At 38.8% G+C, this 17,287-nt stretch overlaps 1 protein-coding gene across 8 annotated transcripts in view; it reads left to right on the top strand.

Moving 5' to 3' along the window:
- The window catches only part of TLN2 (talin 2), a 481,890-nt gene that overhangs the window by 251,951 nt on the left and 212,652 nt on the right, over positions 1 to 17,287 (top strand). The gene's annotated exons all lie outside the window — the stretch shown is intronic.

Here is a 17,287-nt window from a genome sequence, read left to right as displayed (position 1 = left end):
AGGCTTCCTTGGCCTTTTAAAGGAACAAGTTCAGGTTCTACTGCATGGTTTTCCTGGAGGGCCTGTACAGGCAAAATCCCAATTAGACAGGAGCAACAGGAGCAAAAGTTGAAATAATGTTATCACTTAGAACATTGTATACAGTAGAATCTTTAAGGAACATTTGTTGAATTAAGTGGACTTATTGTTAAATATGTCTGAGTTATAGTAGAGACCATATGCTTTCTCTAAGCCTGTCCTAAAAGAGACATTTTTCAAAGGAAGGTCTGGATATTAAGCCTTGATAATTAATCCTCATAATTAAGATCTAAGATTAGAAGAAAGTTTGGATGTTTCTGTATACCAAGTATGGGGAACGACAGTCTGACGGTAAATGGAAAATTGAGCCTTCTTTTCATAAAGCCTTATTCATTGGAGCTAAGTAGATGTTAAGTGATGGAGGAGGTCTCCTATTTCAGGGAGACCTCTTGAGAGGACTTTTAATTTGGAAGCCCCTAGGAGGACCCATCTACTCACTAAAGCAAAAAGTTGCTTGTGGCTTATAGGATCAGAGCAGGGAGTTCTGGGTGGCCTTCCAGCAGTCAGTCATGTGATAATCATATTCTGCTACATTTTGCTCTGCTCCAGTAGTTTCCTATCCTGCTCACCTGCTGACCCCAGACAATCCTGGTGACTTACCTCTTTGGTGGTGAAACTATCAATTTTCCACTTTTCGTATCAGTCCTTATGCTGGTAGACCAAAATTTAGGTAGGTATCATCTAGGCTCCATCATGTCCCTGGTGTCACCAACTTTATGTGGTCCCTGGATGGCGTAGGTCAGATAATCATTATATGTCTGATGCATAGTGGATGATCATAAGTCATCTCTCTGTGAGATGTAACTTCCATGTCACTCTTACATGATACTTTCCAAGACTGTGCGGCTTCTAAGGAGATTCTTCTTTTCTACCGTGATTCAGAGAGGAACTCTGAGCTGAGCGTCAGAAGGTATCTGAGTGCTACTAGCTGTTATTTTTGTTTTTTAAAACTTCCTATTTTGGGCCTGCCTTTCTGCCTGGGTATCTATTAGTTTTAGGGATTGCTTTCTCTCTATAATGAGGCACTTTCTGAAGTTTTCTTGACATTCTCAAGTAGGTCCCTGTGAGGCTAAGCCATGAGCTGTCAGAAGGAGACAGTTTTCTTTTAATTGCAGGTGCCTGGCTCAGAGCAACTCTTATGAAACATTTGTTCCCTTGAGAATGATGGGTATATTGATCTTCTGTATTTCTACTCATTTTCCTACATATTTCTAAACATGGTTTTGAATACATTTTCCTTTTTTCCACTTTCTTTGTGTTTGTGAGACCCAATAAAAGGCAAATATTAAGCTATTTTAAAAATGTAAAGACCCATTTAAACCAAGTTCTAATCCATTTAAGCCTTGGAAAAAATCTCATGAATATATGAACATTCATTCTAAAGGTAATTGAGGATGCTGAGGCCATTTTAATGCCTTCTTCCCATCGTTCTTTATTTAGAGAATCTCTTCTGTCTGTGTCTTCAAAATCAGGAAATTTTCTTTCTTTCTTTTTTTGTTTATTTGTTGAGGTGGTTGTCCAGTGTCTAATACTCAATAAAAGAGTTGTTGGAATGGTTATTAACAAGATTGTAAAATCTTGTTTTTACAAAAACCTTGTGCCCCTGTTTGAATATTTTACCAGCCCTATTGATGTGAGCAAATAGGATATATCTCCTAAAATGAATTTTACCCCTTTTTTTCCTCCAAAGGCTTACATAATTGAACTGCTTCACGCATTGAAGTTGAACTGCTTCCTGAAAAACCAGTGTTTTTTCACAAGCTTACCCATTAGGGTAAGTGACTGTGTCTTACATATATTTATATGTATACTATAACTTAGGGGCTAGCAGTGTGCAGGGTATATTACTGGTACCCATTAATTTTATTTATGTTGTTGGTTTCGCGTGGTATCCCTTAAAATGTGAAGTCTTCTTTTTACATGGCTGGTCATCGGAAAATCACAGAGCACTGAGCTTCACCTCAATGCTTGAAATACTGGATTTTTACAGTTACTGAAGGTGATTTCAGCCTCTTCAGGAAAAATTCAGTTGCCGTCTTCTCTTCTTTTTCATAAGTTAATTTTGGACTTGGAAATAGCTAGTCTTTCTCCCTACGTCCACTATTCAGTGAAAGTTAGAAGAAAGCTATTTCTTAGTTTTAAAAGCTGATAGAGAAAAAGTAAAATTGGACTCCTACCTCATACCATATATAAAAAATTAGCTCAGAGTAGATCAAAGGTCCAAAGGTAAGAGCTAAAACTATAAAACTCTTAGAAGAAAGCATTGGTGTAATGCTTTATGACCTTGAATCAGGAAATAGTTTCTTAACTATTATACCATTAGCACAAACAACAAAAGAAAAACAAGTAATAAACTGAACTACATATGGCCAGTAGGCACATGAAAAGATATTCACCGTCACTAATTACTAGAGAAATGTAAATGAAAACAGTTACAAGGTACTACCTCATACTGGTCAGAATGGCCATCTTTAAAAAGTCTGTAAGAAGAGGGTATGGAGGAAAAGGGACCCTCCTATACTGTTGGGAATGTAAGTTGGTACATCAACTATGGAAGACAGTGTGGAAGTTCCTCAGAAAACTAAAAATAAATTCACCATGTGATCCAGCAATCATACCCCTGGGCATATACCCAGATAAAACTATAACTCAAAAAGATACATGCATCCCTATGTTCATAGCAGCACTGTTCACAATAGTCAAGATACAGAAACAACCTAAATGTCCATCAACAAGTGAATGAACAAAGACAATGTGGTACATATATACAATGGAATACTACTCAGCCATCAAAAGGAGTGAAGTCATGCCATTTGCAGCAACAAGCAGGCAACCAGAGATATCATATTAAGTGAAGTGAAGTTAGAAAGAGAACGACAAATACCATATGATATCACTTACATGTGGAATCTAAAATATGGCACAAATGAACCTATCTACAAAACAGAAACAAATTCTCAGACATAGAGAACAGACTTGTGGTTGCTAAAACAGGGGGCGGGAACAGGAGGGAAGGTCTGAGAGTTTGGGATTAGCAGATGTAAACTATTATATATAGGAAGGTTAAACAGTAAGGTTCTGCTGTATAGAACAGGGATATTCAATACGTCATAAATCATAATGGAAAAAATATAAAAAGGACTGTCTATATGTGTGTAACTGAGTCACTTTCTACAGTAGAGATTGGCACAACATTGTAAATAAACTATACTTCAATAAAAATTATATGTATCTAAAAAATTATATCTATATATCTATCTATATATATATATAAAGGGGCTTCTCTTGTGGCTCAGCTGGTAAAGAATCTGCCTGCAATGTGGGAGACCTGGGTTCAACCCCTGGGTTGGGAAGATCCCCTGGAGAAGAGAAAGGCTACCCATTCTAGTATTCTGGCCTAGAGAATTCCATGGACTATACAGTCCATGGGGTCGCAAAGAGTCAGACATGACCGAGCGACTTTCAGTTTCACTTTCATATGTATAAAGAAGTCAGATAATCCAACAATATAAAGGCAAATAATCCAGTTTTTTAAATGGAGTAAAGGTTTATCATAAAGAAGGCTGAGCCCCAAAGGATTGATGCTTTTGAGCTGTGGTGTTGGAGAAGACTCTTGAGAGTCCTTTGGACAGCAAGGAGATCAAACCAGTCAACCCTAAAGGAAATCAGTCCTGAATATTCATTGGAAGGGCTGATGCTGAAGCTGAAGCTCCAGTACTTTGACCACTTGATCTGAAGAGCTGGCTCATTAGAAAAGACTGATGCTGGGAAAGACTGAAGGCGGGAGGAGAAGGGGACAACAGAGGATGAGATGGTTGGATGGCATCACTGACTCGATGGACGAGTTTGAGCAAGCTCCAGGAGATGGTGAAGGACAGTGAAGCCTGGCATGTTATAGTCCATGGGGTCGCAAAGAGTCAGATATGATTGAGCAACTGAACAGCAGCGAAAGGTTTAGAATAACTGTTTCTCCAAAGAGGATAAACAGATGGTCAATAATCACATGAAAATGTGCTCAGCATCATTAGTCATCAGGGAGATGCAAATCAAAACCACAGTAAGATAGCACTTTACCTATTAGAATAGCTATGATAGAAAAGACAGTAAGTGTTGGGGAGAATGTGTAGAATCCTCATACATGTCTGGTTAGGAATGTAAATGGTACAGCTGATTCAGAAAAGCAGGCAGTTTCAAAAAATTAAACATAGAATTATGTTTAGATATATACCTAGGTATATACAGTTGTAGGTATAGACCCAAGAAAAGAGAATTTTGAGAATTTTATCTTACAGGAAAAAATTTTTTTATAAGACTTCATTATTTTAAGAGAATTTTTAGATTTACAAATTAGATTTACAGTATAAAATCGAGAGGAAAGTATAGACAGTCCCCATATACCCTGTGCTTCCACATATGCAAAACTGCCCTAATTATCAACATCACTCAACAGAGTAAAAAAAGAAAAAAGTTTTTTAAACCAAGGATGAATCTATATTGACCCCGAATCTATTATCAAAGTTCATAGTTTACCTAAAGATTCACTCCTGATGTGGTACATTCAGTGGATTTGGACAAATGCATATTCAGACACCTATTCATCCTTATATGATACAAAATTGCCTTCACCGCCCTAAAAATCCTCTGCTCTCTACTTAACTCCATCCCTAACCCCAAAATCACTGATCTTTTTATTGTTTCCATAGGTCTGCCTTTTCCAGAATGTCACATAGTTGAAATTACACAGTACATAGCCCTTTCAGATTGGTTTCTTTCATTTTGTAATATGCATTTAAGGTTTCTGCATGTCTTTTCATGGCTTGATAGCTCATGTTGATAGCTTGATAGCTCAATATTTGAGCTATCTCAAATCTCACTTGATAGCCCAAATGTTTTTTTTACCACTGAGTAATACCCCCTCCAGTCTTCTTGACTGGAGAATCCCATGGACAGAGGAGCCTGGTGTGCTTCAGTCCGTAGCGTCGTAAAGAGTCGGACACAACTGAGCACACACACACAGTACTCCTTTGTCTAGAGATACCACAGTTTATTAATTCATTCACCTGTTGAAGGACCGGCTTCCCTCTTAGCTTGGTTGGTAAAAAATCTGTGTGCAATGCAGGCAACCCGGGTTTGATTCCTCAGTTGAGAAGATCCCCTAGAGCAGGAAATGGCAACCCACTCCAGTATTCTTGCCTGGAGAATCCCATGGTTGGAGGAGTCTGGCAGACTACAGTTCATGGGGTTGCAAGAGCTGGACATGACTTAGTGACTAAACCACATTGAAAGACAGCTTGATTGCTTCCAAGTTTTGACAGTTATGAATAAAGCTTCTATAAACATCCATGTGCAGGTTTTTATATGGACATAAATTTTCAGCTTCTTTGGATAAATACCGAGGAGTACGGTTACTGGATTGTGTGGTAAGAGATCATCACATTCTCTCCCAAAGTGGCTGTTTCATTTTACATTCCCACTAGCAATGGATGAGAGTTATTGTTGCCCCATATGCTCACCAACAGCATTTGATATTGTCAGTGTTCCAGATTTTGGCAACCCTAATAGTCATATAGGTAAGTATCTCACTTTGATTTACATCTCCCTGATGACACATGATATGCACCACCTTTTCACATGCTTACTTGCCACCTGCATATCTTTGGCAAGATGTCTGTTAAGGTCTTTGGCCCACTTTTTAACTGAGTGGTTTGTTTTCTTCTTGTTGACTTTAAGAGTTGTTTGTATGTTTTGGATAATAGTCTTTTATCGGATGTATCTTCTTCAAATATTTTGTCTTGATACTGTTTTTCATACGGCAAAAGTTTTAAGTTTTTATCAGTTGCAGCTTATCAATAGATTCTTTCATGCTTGATATACTTGGTGTTATGTTTTAAAAAGCATTGTCGTATCCCAGGTATTCCAGATTTTCTCCTGTGTTATCTTCTTAGGAATTTTACACTTTTATTTTACATTTATATTCCTGATCCATTTTGAGTTAATTTTTGTATAGGATGTAAGGTTTGTGTCTAGATTTATTTTTTGTGTGTGGTTGTCTAGTTGTTCCAGGACTATTCACTAAGAGACTTTATTTGTTCCATTGTATTGTCTTTGCTTCTTCGTCAAAAATCAACTGATTGTATCTGTGGGGATTTGTTTCTGAAGTTTCTCTTCTGGTCCATTGGTCCATTGGTCCATTGGTTTATTCCTTTGCCAATACCACTCTGTCTTGATTGCTGTAGCTGTTTAGTTAGTCTGTTTTTCCCCAGCTTTACTGAGGTATAATTGACAAATAAAACTGCCGACATGATGATTTGCTACTCTATACACTGTGAAAGGATCTCATCATTGAGTTATGAAGATATCCATTATCTCACATATTTACCCTTTTGGGGGGTGCAGCGGCTAAGAACATCTAAGTTCTACTCTCTCAGCAATTTTTAGATTTACAATGCAGTATCAACTATAGTCACAATGTTTTACATTACATTCTCAGACCTTCTTCATCTTATATCTAAAAGTTTGTACCATTTTACCAACCTGTCCATATTTTCCCTACCCCTCAGTTCCCTAACAACTACTTGTTTACTATTTCTACATTTTTTTTTTTAATTGGGGAAAAATTGCTTTACAGTGTTGTGTTGGTTTCTGGTATACAACCACATGTCAGTCATAATTTTATATATATGTCCCCTCCCTCCTGATCCCCCCTCCCCTCCCTCACCCCACCCCTCCAGGTTGTCCGAGTGCCAGGCGGGGGTCCCTGTGTTGTATGGCAACTTCCCTGTAGCTGTCTGTCTTACACCCGATAGGGTATATATGTCAGTGCTACTTCCTCAGTTCTTCCCACTCTCTCCTTCCCTCCCTGTGTCCACAAGTTTTTTCTCAACATCTGTGTCTCCATTCCTTCCCTACAGATAGGTTCATCAGTACCATAGATTCCATGTATTTGCATTAATATACAATATTTGTTTTTCTCTTTCTGACTCTATATGGACAGGCGCTAGGTTTATCCACACCACTAGAACTGCCTCAAATCCGTTCCTGTTTATGGCTGAGTAATATTCCATTATAAATGTACCACAACTTATTTATCCACTCATCTGTCAGAGGACATCTAGGTTGTTTCCATGTCCTGGCTATTGTACATATTGCTGCAGTGAACACTGGAGTACATGTGTCTTTTAGAATTGTAGTTTTCTCAGGGAATATGCCCAGCAGTGGAATTGCTGGGTTATATGGTAGATTTATTCCTAGTTTTTAAAGGAATCTCCATATTGTTCTCCATCATGGCTGTGTCAGTTTACTACATTCATTGTAATTTTGATTTGCACTTCTCTAATAATGAGCAATGCTGAGCATCTTTCTGTTTCTACAAGCTTGACTTCTTTTTTTTTTTTTTTAGGATTCCGTATAGGTGATACCATGTAGTATTCATCTTTCTCTGCCCAGCTTATTAGCATAATGTTTGCCAGTTTCATTCATATTGTCACAAATGACAAGATTTCCTTCCTTTTTTAAAGGCTGAAGTATTTCACAGTATATGCATACATGTATGTATATATATCATACTGTCTTTATCTACCACTCAGTCAACAGGTACTTAGGTTATTTCCTTACCTTGGCTACTGTGGATAATGGTACTGTGGAATGGGAGTACAATAGTAAATAAGTTTTAAAATGAGTATCTTGAGCCATCCAACTGTTATTTCCTTCTGTGTCATGTTGGCTATTCTGGGAGTTTTATCACTCCATATCAATTTAAAAAAATTATTCAAATCATTTGCTTATTTTTTTAAAATATTTATTTATTTGGCTGCACTGGGTCTTAGTTGCAGCATGAGGATATTTTAGTCATAGCATGTGAACTTATTTGCAGCATGTGGGATCGAGTTCCTTGACCAGGAGTGGGACCCAGGCCCACTGCATTGGGAGTCTTAGCCATGGGACTACCATGGAAGTCCATATAAATTTTAAAATCACTTCATTGATACCCATAAAATATCTTGTTAGGATATTGACATGGATTGATTGAATCTATGGATCAAGTTGGGAAGAACCGGCATCTTAACAGTATCATGTGTTCCTGTCTGTGAACATGGGATATCCCTTCATTTATTTACTTTTTAAATTTTATCTAGATTTTGTAGTTTTCCACATAGAGACCTTATACGTGTTTTGTTAGATTTATATTAATACCTAAATATTTTATTTTTGGAGGAACTGATGTAAATGGAATTTTTAATTTTTAATTCTTTTTGATCATTGTTTCTGTATAGGAAAGAAATTCAGTTTTGCATATTAACTTGAGTATTCCAATTATGCATTATAGTCAATTATTACTTCAAGGGTTTTATTTTTTTTGTCAACTTTTTTGGATTTTCTACATAGAGAATCATGTCATCCTCTTTAATTTCTTTCCTCCCAGCCTGAATACCTTTTCTTTCTTTCTTTTGCTTATTGTATTAGCAAGGACTCCCTGGGTGATGTTGAAAAGAAGTGGTTAGAAGGACTATCGTTGCTTTTAACCTGATCTTAGTGAAAAAGCTTTAAGTTTCTCACCTTTTTAAGTATAATGTTAGCTTTATATTTTTCATAGATAATCTTTATGAAGTTGAGAAAATTCTTTTCTATTTCTTGTTTACTGAGAGTTTTCTATCATTAATGGGTGTTGGATTTTGTCAAATGCTTTCTCTGCATCTATTAACATGATTGTGTGATATTTTTTAGAAAACCTATTGATGTGATAGGTTACAGTAATTGATTTTTGAAGAAAAAATTTTCAGTCAGGCTGATAGAGCTAGTTGATAAAGTTAATTGACAATACAATGGGGCACCTTTCTTGAGTTGGAAAAGCTGTGCAGATACCACACTGATTAATCATAATCCTTACTTATTCCAACTTGGCTATCACTTGTGAAGATGACTGTCATGCCGGTAGAACCCAATTTGGGGTTTCATAAGAGGGACCCAGAAAACTGACATGAGACTTCAGATCTAATAGAGACCAAGAAAACTGAGGTTCAATTCAGGTCAGTTTGCTCAGTTGTGTCCGACTCTTTGTGACCCCATGGACTGCAGCACTCCAGGCTTCCCTGTCCTTCACCATCTCCTGGAGCTTGCTCAAACTCATGTCCATTAAGTCAGTGATGCCATTCAACGATCTTATCCTCTGTTGTCCCCTTCTCCTTCTGCTGTCAATCTTTCCCAGCATCAGGGTCTTTTCCAGTGAGTCAGTTCTTCGCATCAGGTGGCCAAAGTATTGGAGCTTCAGCTTCAGCATCAGCCCTTCCAATAGAATATTCAGTACTGATTTCCTTTAGGATTGACTGGTTGGATCTCCTTGCAGTCCAAGGGACTCTCAAGAGTCTTCTCCAACACCACAGCTCAAAAGCATCAATTCTTCGATGCTCAGCTTTCTTTATGGTCCAACTCTCACATCCATACAGGACTCCTGAAAAAACCATAGCTTTGACTAGATGGACCTTTGTCAGCAAAGTTATGTCTCTGCTTTTTAATATGCTGTCTATGTTTTTCATAGCTTTTCTTCCAAGGAGCAAGTGTCTTTTAATATCATGGTTGCAGTCACCATCTGCAGGATTTGGGAGTCTAAGAAAATAAAGTTTCTCACTGTTTCCATTGTTTTCCCATCTATTTGCCATGAAGTGATATGACCAGATACCATGATCTTCATTTTTTGAATGTTGAGTTTTAAGCCAGCCTTTCATTCTCACTTTCATTCACCAACAGGCTTTTTAGTTCCTCTTTGCTTTCCCAAAATATTTTCAGAGCTGAATGAAGACTTGATATCCCCCTTACATTTCTACTCTTTCTCACTGGCCCTTCAGTCAGCTGGTGAAAATTAGCCCTTGAGAGCATGTATATTGGAGCAAGAATTTCACAGGCTTGGATACTCTCATCACAGAAGAAAGTACTTGAGCAGTCAATCTCCAATGGCCTGAGGCTGGGTTTATTTTGACATTGATTTCTTGTTTCTGGTACCTCTCTGGGGATATATCACAGAGAGATTTAATGAATATTATTTTTGGTCTCCATTTATTTGCTGCATGACCTAGTGACTTGCATTCTGTTACCTTCCCTTTTTTTTTTTTTTTTGCTTTCTGATTATTACATACTGCATACCTAAATCAATAAAGAGAAGAATGAAGAAATTGGTCTGTTTAACATTTCAGGAGTGATAGAGTAATGCTATCTATAAATATTTATATTTTCCTGAGAAGATGCTGTTTTCTTTTGACATTTAGACTGGCTCACAGAGAGAGTCACCACTAAGGCAGGGGGGAGAAAATGAAGAGACTTTTTCTCAGTCAATTTTATACATGCCTTTCAAGGGTATACATGAGAAAACTCAAAAGGATTTTTCATTATAATTTTTTTTTTCTAAAAAAAAAATTTTTTTTTTTCCTGGGGCATTGAAATATTTAGCCAACCCCTTCACACTCGGGATAGTGACAATCAGGGGAAGCTTGGATTGTAATTATGCTCCCCAAAAGCAAAATACATAGATGAGTTTGACTGACAGTTTCCCATGTGTCCCCCAGCTTTCTTCCCATCAGCTTCCCATCCCTTTCTGGTTCTGGTCCCTCTGGCTTCCCTAACGTGTGCTTTCTCCCAGCCCTGGCTTCAGTCCTTCCTGGATTGTCATTCTGTTGCACCTGGTCCAGCAGCCACCATAAAGGATGGAGACCCTCAGAGCAGCCCCGAGCCCAACCCCAGTAGATGCTCACCTGCCTTTCTTGAGGAAGGTAGAAGCCTGGGAAGGAGCCTGAAGCAAATCCATGCCTCTTTGCTTGGAAGGCCCTTGAGCATGCTTTCTGCATTTTGAAAATCCTGAAGGCAGGCAGGTGAGCACAGGGAAAGCCTAGCTCTTTTACTTGGCTTGAGTTCCTGGACCCCAGGGTGGAGAAGGTGGTTATGCTTTTTGATCAGAGTTAAGTCTTTGGTGACCAGAAAGTGGAAGGTTGATTGTTACAAATGTATGTAGTTTGGAGGGTACGTAAAATCTTTGTGAAACATGGAGCCATGGAAATTTAAAATCAGAACCAATCCAGAGAAAGTTGAGATCTACTAAAATAATAGAGCAGACTGGAGCATGACTCTTATGTCTGGGGCCCTTAAGACTGTCTTTGATGAGGGACCCAGAGTTAAAGGCTGCAGTCCCTTGAGGACTTGATAAACAATGAGACTTGATATGAATTTTCAAGAAGGCTTGCTCAGTGAATTCACTTGTATGTCAGGATACCTTCTGTAACACAAATAACCCTCTATCATTCTTTTTAAGTGTGAGAGTTTGATAGTAGTATTGTAATAGTCGTATTTTTATATATGAAATATTGGTAATGATGATAAAACCTGTCGGTTGCAGCTTCATTGGGAGCCATGGTGATGTAAGCCCACAAGGATAACAATGGATGCTGCCATCAGGCCCCCAGTAAAACACAGTCGTCACATAACCACCGATGAGAAGTTGTTTTCTCCCCTCCTCACAGCTTTTGAGACAACCCCAGCAGCTATTTTTAGGCCTTTAATCATTTTGTGTGGTTTAGTTGCTCAGTTGTAACCCCATGGAGTGTAGTCCACCAGGCTCCTCTGTCCATGGGGATTCTCCAGGCACGAGTACTGGGGTGGGTTGCCATTTCCTTCTTCAGGTGATCTTCCCGACCCAGGGATCCAGCTCAGGCCTCCTGCATTAACAGGTGGATTCTTTACCTCTGAGCTACCAGGGAAGCCCAGATCATTCAAAGAGGACACAGCGTCCTGCTGGGGACTTGTGCCACTCTGTGGGGCAGAGCCGTCTGGGTGGTCAGTTCTTGCCTGCCTGTACCATAGGCCATTCCCATTCTAACTGAAGCACCCCCAGTCAAGTTTCGTCTGCCAAGGACCCAGACTAATCTTAGAGCTCTTCAGGAACCTCAAGGACTCACAGCCGCTTGGAGCCCTTACTTCATCCTACAATCACTTAAACACTGAGAGGACTTTCCTGATCAGAGTGACATTAGTTCTTATTCGAGACTCGTCACCCTGTATTACTTGTTGGGGCTCTCTTTGTCCATGGAGCAGCATCTGGTCCAGTAAATGGCACTCAGTGAGTCTATGTGGGTGAATAAGTGGATGAATGCTTCTTTAAGGATCGAGCATTTTGTACACCATTCAGTTGCAGTAGTTGGCTTCCTGCCATAGTGAGAAGCAGATCCAGGGCTGAAACTCAGTTATCTCTCTTTTTAAATTAGTTCTATGTAAGATTTAAGGACCAGAGTATCCATGATGCCACCCTGCCTTGTCTAAAAATGTTCTGCATCTGAAACCTATCTGAGTCATAAAATTATCCCACTGACTACCTTTTAGGTAAGGGGGAGAAAGAATCACTCAAACAGGGTGTAGGAAATTAATTCTTATTAAGGAGCCATTACCCTTCCTACCCTGTCCACCAGCCAAATAACTATCAATTATCTGTCTTTGTATCTCTTTTGGGAGGTGGAATAACTTAGAATTCCACATTTTTTGTTTTTATCCAAACAGCATATTAGGTATTAATAATAATAGTAGCAGCTAATGCTGTGGTTAGACTTTCCCAACAATAAGATCTTTGTTATTTTAAGTGAGTTTTGTGTGAGCTGAGACTCGGTGTGCATTTCTTTTTTTTTTTTCTTCCGGTGTACATTTCAACTCTGGAATCACAAAGTCACACAGGCCCTAAGTGGTGGTATTGCCATTGAAACCCATGTGTTCTAACTCCAAGACCAGATTTGTTTTCTCCGTAACGTGGTTTGTCTCAGTATTAGTCAAGACAGTGGAGGGGATATGTTTGAATTTGGCTGATAGATGGTTATTTTAAATCTGAAGGAACTGGCCTAATTTTTTAACAGAACTACAAATTCTTTCTGACGCTTGTTCCTCTGTGATAAAAAGGAAATCATATGGAGGAATTGCATCTGACTGTTGATCAAATAGTTCTGAAAGTCTGCCCAGTGCTGTGGATAACAAGTAACTATGGGCCCTCCAGGAGCTCATCATTGTGTGTGATAAGTAGGTTCAGAAACAGTGACTCAGTGTTCAGTCTTTATGAAATATCTGCTCATCTCCCAGGCTCTGTGCCGGGCCCTGGAGGCATGGTGATCACCAAGTCCTGGGAGGTGAGTACAGTCTGAGAGAGGAGTAGGAGGGGTGACAAGCTGAATCTTGAAAGAAGAGTTAAAGGGTAGCTTCTCCTAACACCATCTGGAGGGCTATTTTTCTCTCTCATCTACTCAAATCCTCTCCCTTATCTACTCAGATCCTGTCCTTTGCTTAAGGCTAAGTTCACATCTCACCCTCAGCCTAATATGATTCTCAGCTGACTTCCCAGAGTCCTATATTCATCCTGTGGATACTACTGATCCTCTTGTCATTACATCTCCCTTTTTCTAGAATTCCGTGGTTATCTCACAGAGGGGTCTTCTCTCTGGTTGTGGGTCATATGTGCCCTCTGAGCATCTAAGCCCACTAAATGTAGGTCCAGCCGTGTTTCATCTCATTTTTCCCTGAAGCACTCAGCACAGTGTCTTATACACTGTAAGTGATCGGTAACTAGTTACTGATTGGCCAGTTAATCAGCCGCCTCTGATGCTTTCTCCCTTGCCTTGGCATCTGACTTTTACTGTGTCTATGAGTCACTTGTGCCTTTGACAGTTAGTTCTACAACTTAAGGTAGTTGTGTTGAATATGGCGGAGAGGTTCCGCAGAATGTTGTGAAAATAACTCAGTTGAGGGATGGACTATTTAATGGAATTGCCTGACATAAAAAGGCCTGGGGAGCTTCCTGTCTCTTTGTACAATGGAAGGGATGGTCTTAGAAGGAAGAGAGCCTTTCCCTTTCATCAAGATTAGAGTAATGGAAAGTGTTCTTTTGTTGTAGTTGAATTTATTTAAATTCATGGAAAAGTGTATAACTAAAGGAGAAAAACAATACCACACTCAAAAAATACCATTTTATCACTCCAATAAAACACATAGTTTCTCACATATTTTCCTCTAAGAATTCCAAGTTCTACTTGTCTTCAATCATACTATCCTTTCCACATTACAATCTAGATTTGTTGGATGGTATTATAGCAAGGCCATGGGCCTTGGAGGTAGGTATATCCAAGTTAGAGCCCCTACCCCTCCTGTCACCCCCATCCCCTGCCATCACTTGCTACTCTTGTGAGTTTACACAGAATATATCCATACCCATGTGCCTTTGCATACGGCAGTAGCTGCATCTATGCCTTGCTTTGTTGTTGTTTAGTTATTAAGTTGTGTCTGACTCTTTTGCAACCCCATGGACTGTAGTCCGCCAGCCTCCTGTGTCCATGGGATTTTCTAGGCAAGAATAACTGAAGTGGGTTTCCATTTCCTTCTCTAGAGAATCTTCCCGACCCAGGGATCAAACCTGCATCTCCTGCATTGGCAGGCAAGTTCTTTACCACTGAGCCACCAGGAAAGCCTATGCCTGCATTTACATGTTCATAAAGAAAACATGTATTTACTACACATTAGTTCGTGTCAAAATTGTACTAATTTCCTGTATTTAGGAAAATGGTACTAGTTGAAATCTGAATTGAAATATAATTCTAAGTGTGTAAGTTTGCTGAATCTGCCATAACAAAGAAGCCCCAACTAGATGGCTTAAACAGCAGAAATTGACTGTTTCACCGTTCCGGAGACTGGAAGTCCAGGATCAAGGTGTCCTTCTGAGGGCTAGAGAGGGAGGATCTGTTCCAGGTCTCTCTCCATGGCTTGTAGATGCCTGTCTCTGTGTGTCTGTTCACATTAACTTCCCTCTATCCATGTCTGTGTGTTCAAATTTTCCCTTTTTATAAGGATACCCATCATTTTGGATTAGGGCCTGCTCTAACATCATTTTAACCTCAATTATATCTATAAATACCCTATCTCAAAATAAAGCCACATTCTGAGAGTCTTAGGATCAGAACTTTAACACATGAGTTTTAGGAATGGAGAGAGGTGGGGACACAATTCAACCCATAAACATATGTTGGGTATTGTGTTGGAGGACAGGATGAGTATAAGCTACTACTGATAGATGACAGAATTTGTATCATAATTCCTGTTGATGAGGCACTCTCACTTTCAAAGCCAGAAAACACTTCAGTCCTTTTATTTCTTTAGAGATCCTTAGCCTTGGTTTCCCTCTCTCTTGACTGGTCTCTCTATTTTCTTCTGTTGTTTATCCCCCTTTAGCTTAAGTTTTGCATATGTTCTCAGGATTGTTTTCCAAATAGTCTAGGTTTTAGAGAACTATAACACTACCTTAAAATCATAATTTAAAATACTATGCTATGCTTACCCATGCTGTCAAGAGTTCATCATTTCATGTCATAACCCTGGGGACATGTTCCTTTCTTTCTCATGCTCTTCATGAAGTAATATTTATGTACACAGACTCTAAATTAGATTTAGTTTTGTCATTTGGAAATGTAATGTAAATGTAAATCTTATCTGTCACTCACTGATGAAATTGGCAAGACTTTTGATTTGGCTTTATTTTATTATGTATAGGAAAATGGTGCTCCATCATAGCACTTCAGTTTTGTTAATATCTTTCTTGTAATTCTGATTCTGTCTACTGGACGGTTTTAGATACTTGGACTTACAGAAAGCAGAACATTGATATTGACCATGCACATCCATGCTATTTTCTTTAGTAAAGTCTAATTATTTTTGTCTGTTATTTCCACTGTTTCCAATATATTTTTTAATGTATGTTAAGCATCCATCTTTCCTATGCCTCTTTTCTGTAAAACTGGTTTATTGCCCATGCCAGCTGTTTCCCCCCCATTCATGCCTTTTGTCTACTTTGTCCTTTGATAGAGTCCTTTGCAGCCTGAGCCCTTGCTAGCAGAATCATTCTGTGCGATGGACTGCCCCATAAAAATCTAAATTGATTTCTGGCTTTTCCAGTTGTTAATGCATATTCACTTAGCTAATCCATAAATCAAACCACTAATATCTGTACATTCAGATTTCATTTTTCCTTCTTACCTTAACATCTTCTGGGTTGCCTTTTAAAAATATTGATGATTCCTTTAAAGAAAAACCTAGCTTAAGAAAGTCTGAAATAAATAACAAGAATTTTTAAATAGAAAAACCTTTTCACAGCCTTTTTCATAATAGCAAAAACAGGTAGCTGATGTACACAAAAATGAAGATAGAGCAGAGTAAATCAGGATGCCTCGCATTGCAACGTTACACATCTTTTTAAACAGCATTCCTAAAAACTTTGCAATACTGTGGAAAATGATGATTGTGTAATTAAAATGGGAGCGTCAGGATGCAGAATGCCAACCTACATAAAATTATGCATAAACAAAGAAAGGAGGTGTGTCAAAATATAAGCAGTGCTCATCTTTGGGTAAGGCAGGGCTGACAGAAAGTCTAGATTCAACCTCCCCTTTCACCTCTGTGAGCCTGTTGCTTAGGAGACATAGCCTCTTAAGCCTGATTTTCCAGGGTAAATAAGGACTCTCTCACTGACTAAGTCAAGTGCTTAGTTCAGTGTATGACATGTTAATACTACAACCAGTAAAAATCCAGTTGTTAATTAAAAAAAAAAATACACAGCTCATGCATTGTACTGCTCTTCTAACACAAGCACTGCATTTATTTTTCCGTTTCTTTCTGTTTTAGAAGCACACAGTTGGAGGCAGAGCCCTCAGCAGTGGTCTCTGTCAAGACACGTAACCACTGTGTCCTGGTTGTCTTCCCTGGCTGAAGCCTAAAGTTCTTAGCTTGGGGTCACCGCAAAGATTCAGTGACTATGAAAAGGGCTTAGAACCAGTGCCAGACACATAATCGCTTCTATGTTCCTTGCTATTCTTTTTGATTTAAGAAATTTAAAAAATAAATGAAGGTAAGGAATTCAGAAGAATGGGAAAGTTAGAGCAAAGATTTATGTATTTTGTAGAGAGCTGAACTGAATGACGTCTAAGGCTGAGATTTGGGATACCACAGGCTATATTAAGTGTAACTGAAACACTGCAATTTTTAGATATAAAACAAGGGTGATCTTGGAATGAATAACTGTAGGAAATGGAGATCCTTTGGAAAATCTCATCTCATGAGTAAATGCTGAGATTGGTACTCTGATAATATGCTGATGGACTTTGACTCTCCAGAAATGTAAATTTTAGTCACATCCCTTGGTTTGTTTCCA

Source organism: Odocoileus virginianus, chromosome 6 (genome assembly GCF_023699985.2).
Source record: "Odocoileus virginianus isolate 20LAN1187 ecotype Illinois chromosome 6, Ovbor_1.2, whole genome shotgun sequence".
Taxonomy (NCBI): domain Eukaryota; kingdom Metazoa; phylum Chordata; class Mammalia; order Artiodactyla; family Cervidae; genus Odocoileus; species Odocoileus virginianus.
The sequence above is the reverse complement of the archived record's forward strand: the minus strand, read 5'-3'. Positions and strand labels throughout refer to the sequence as shown.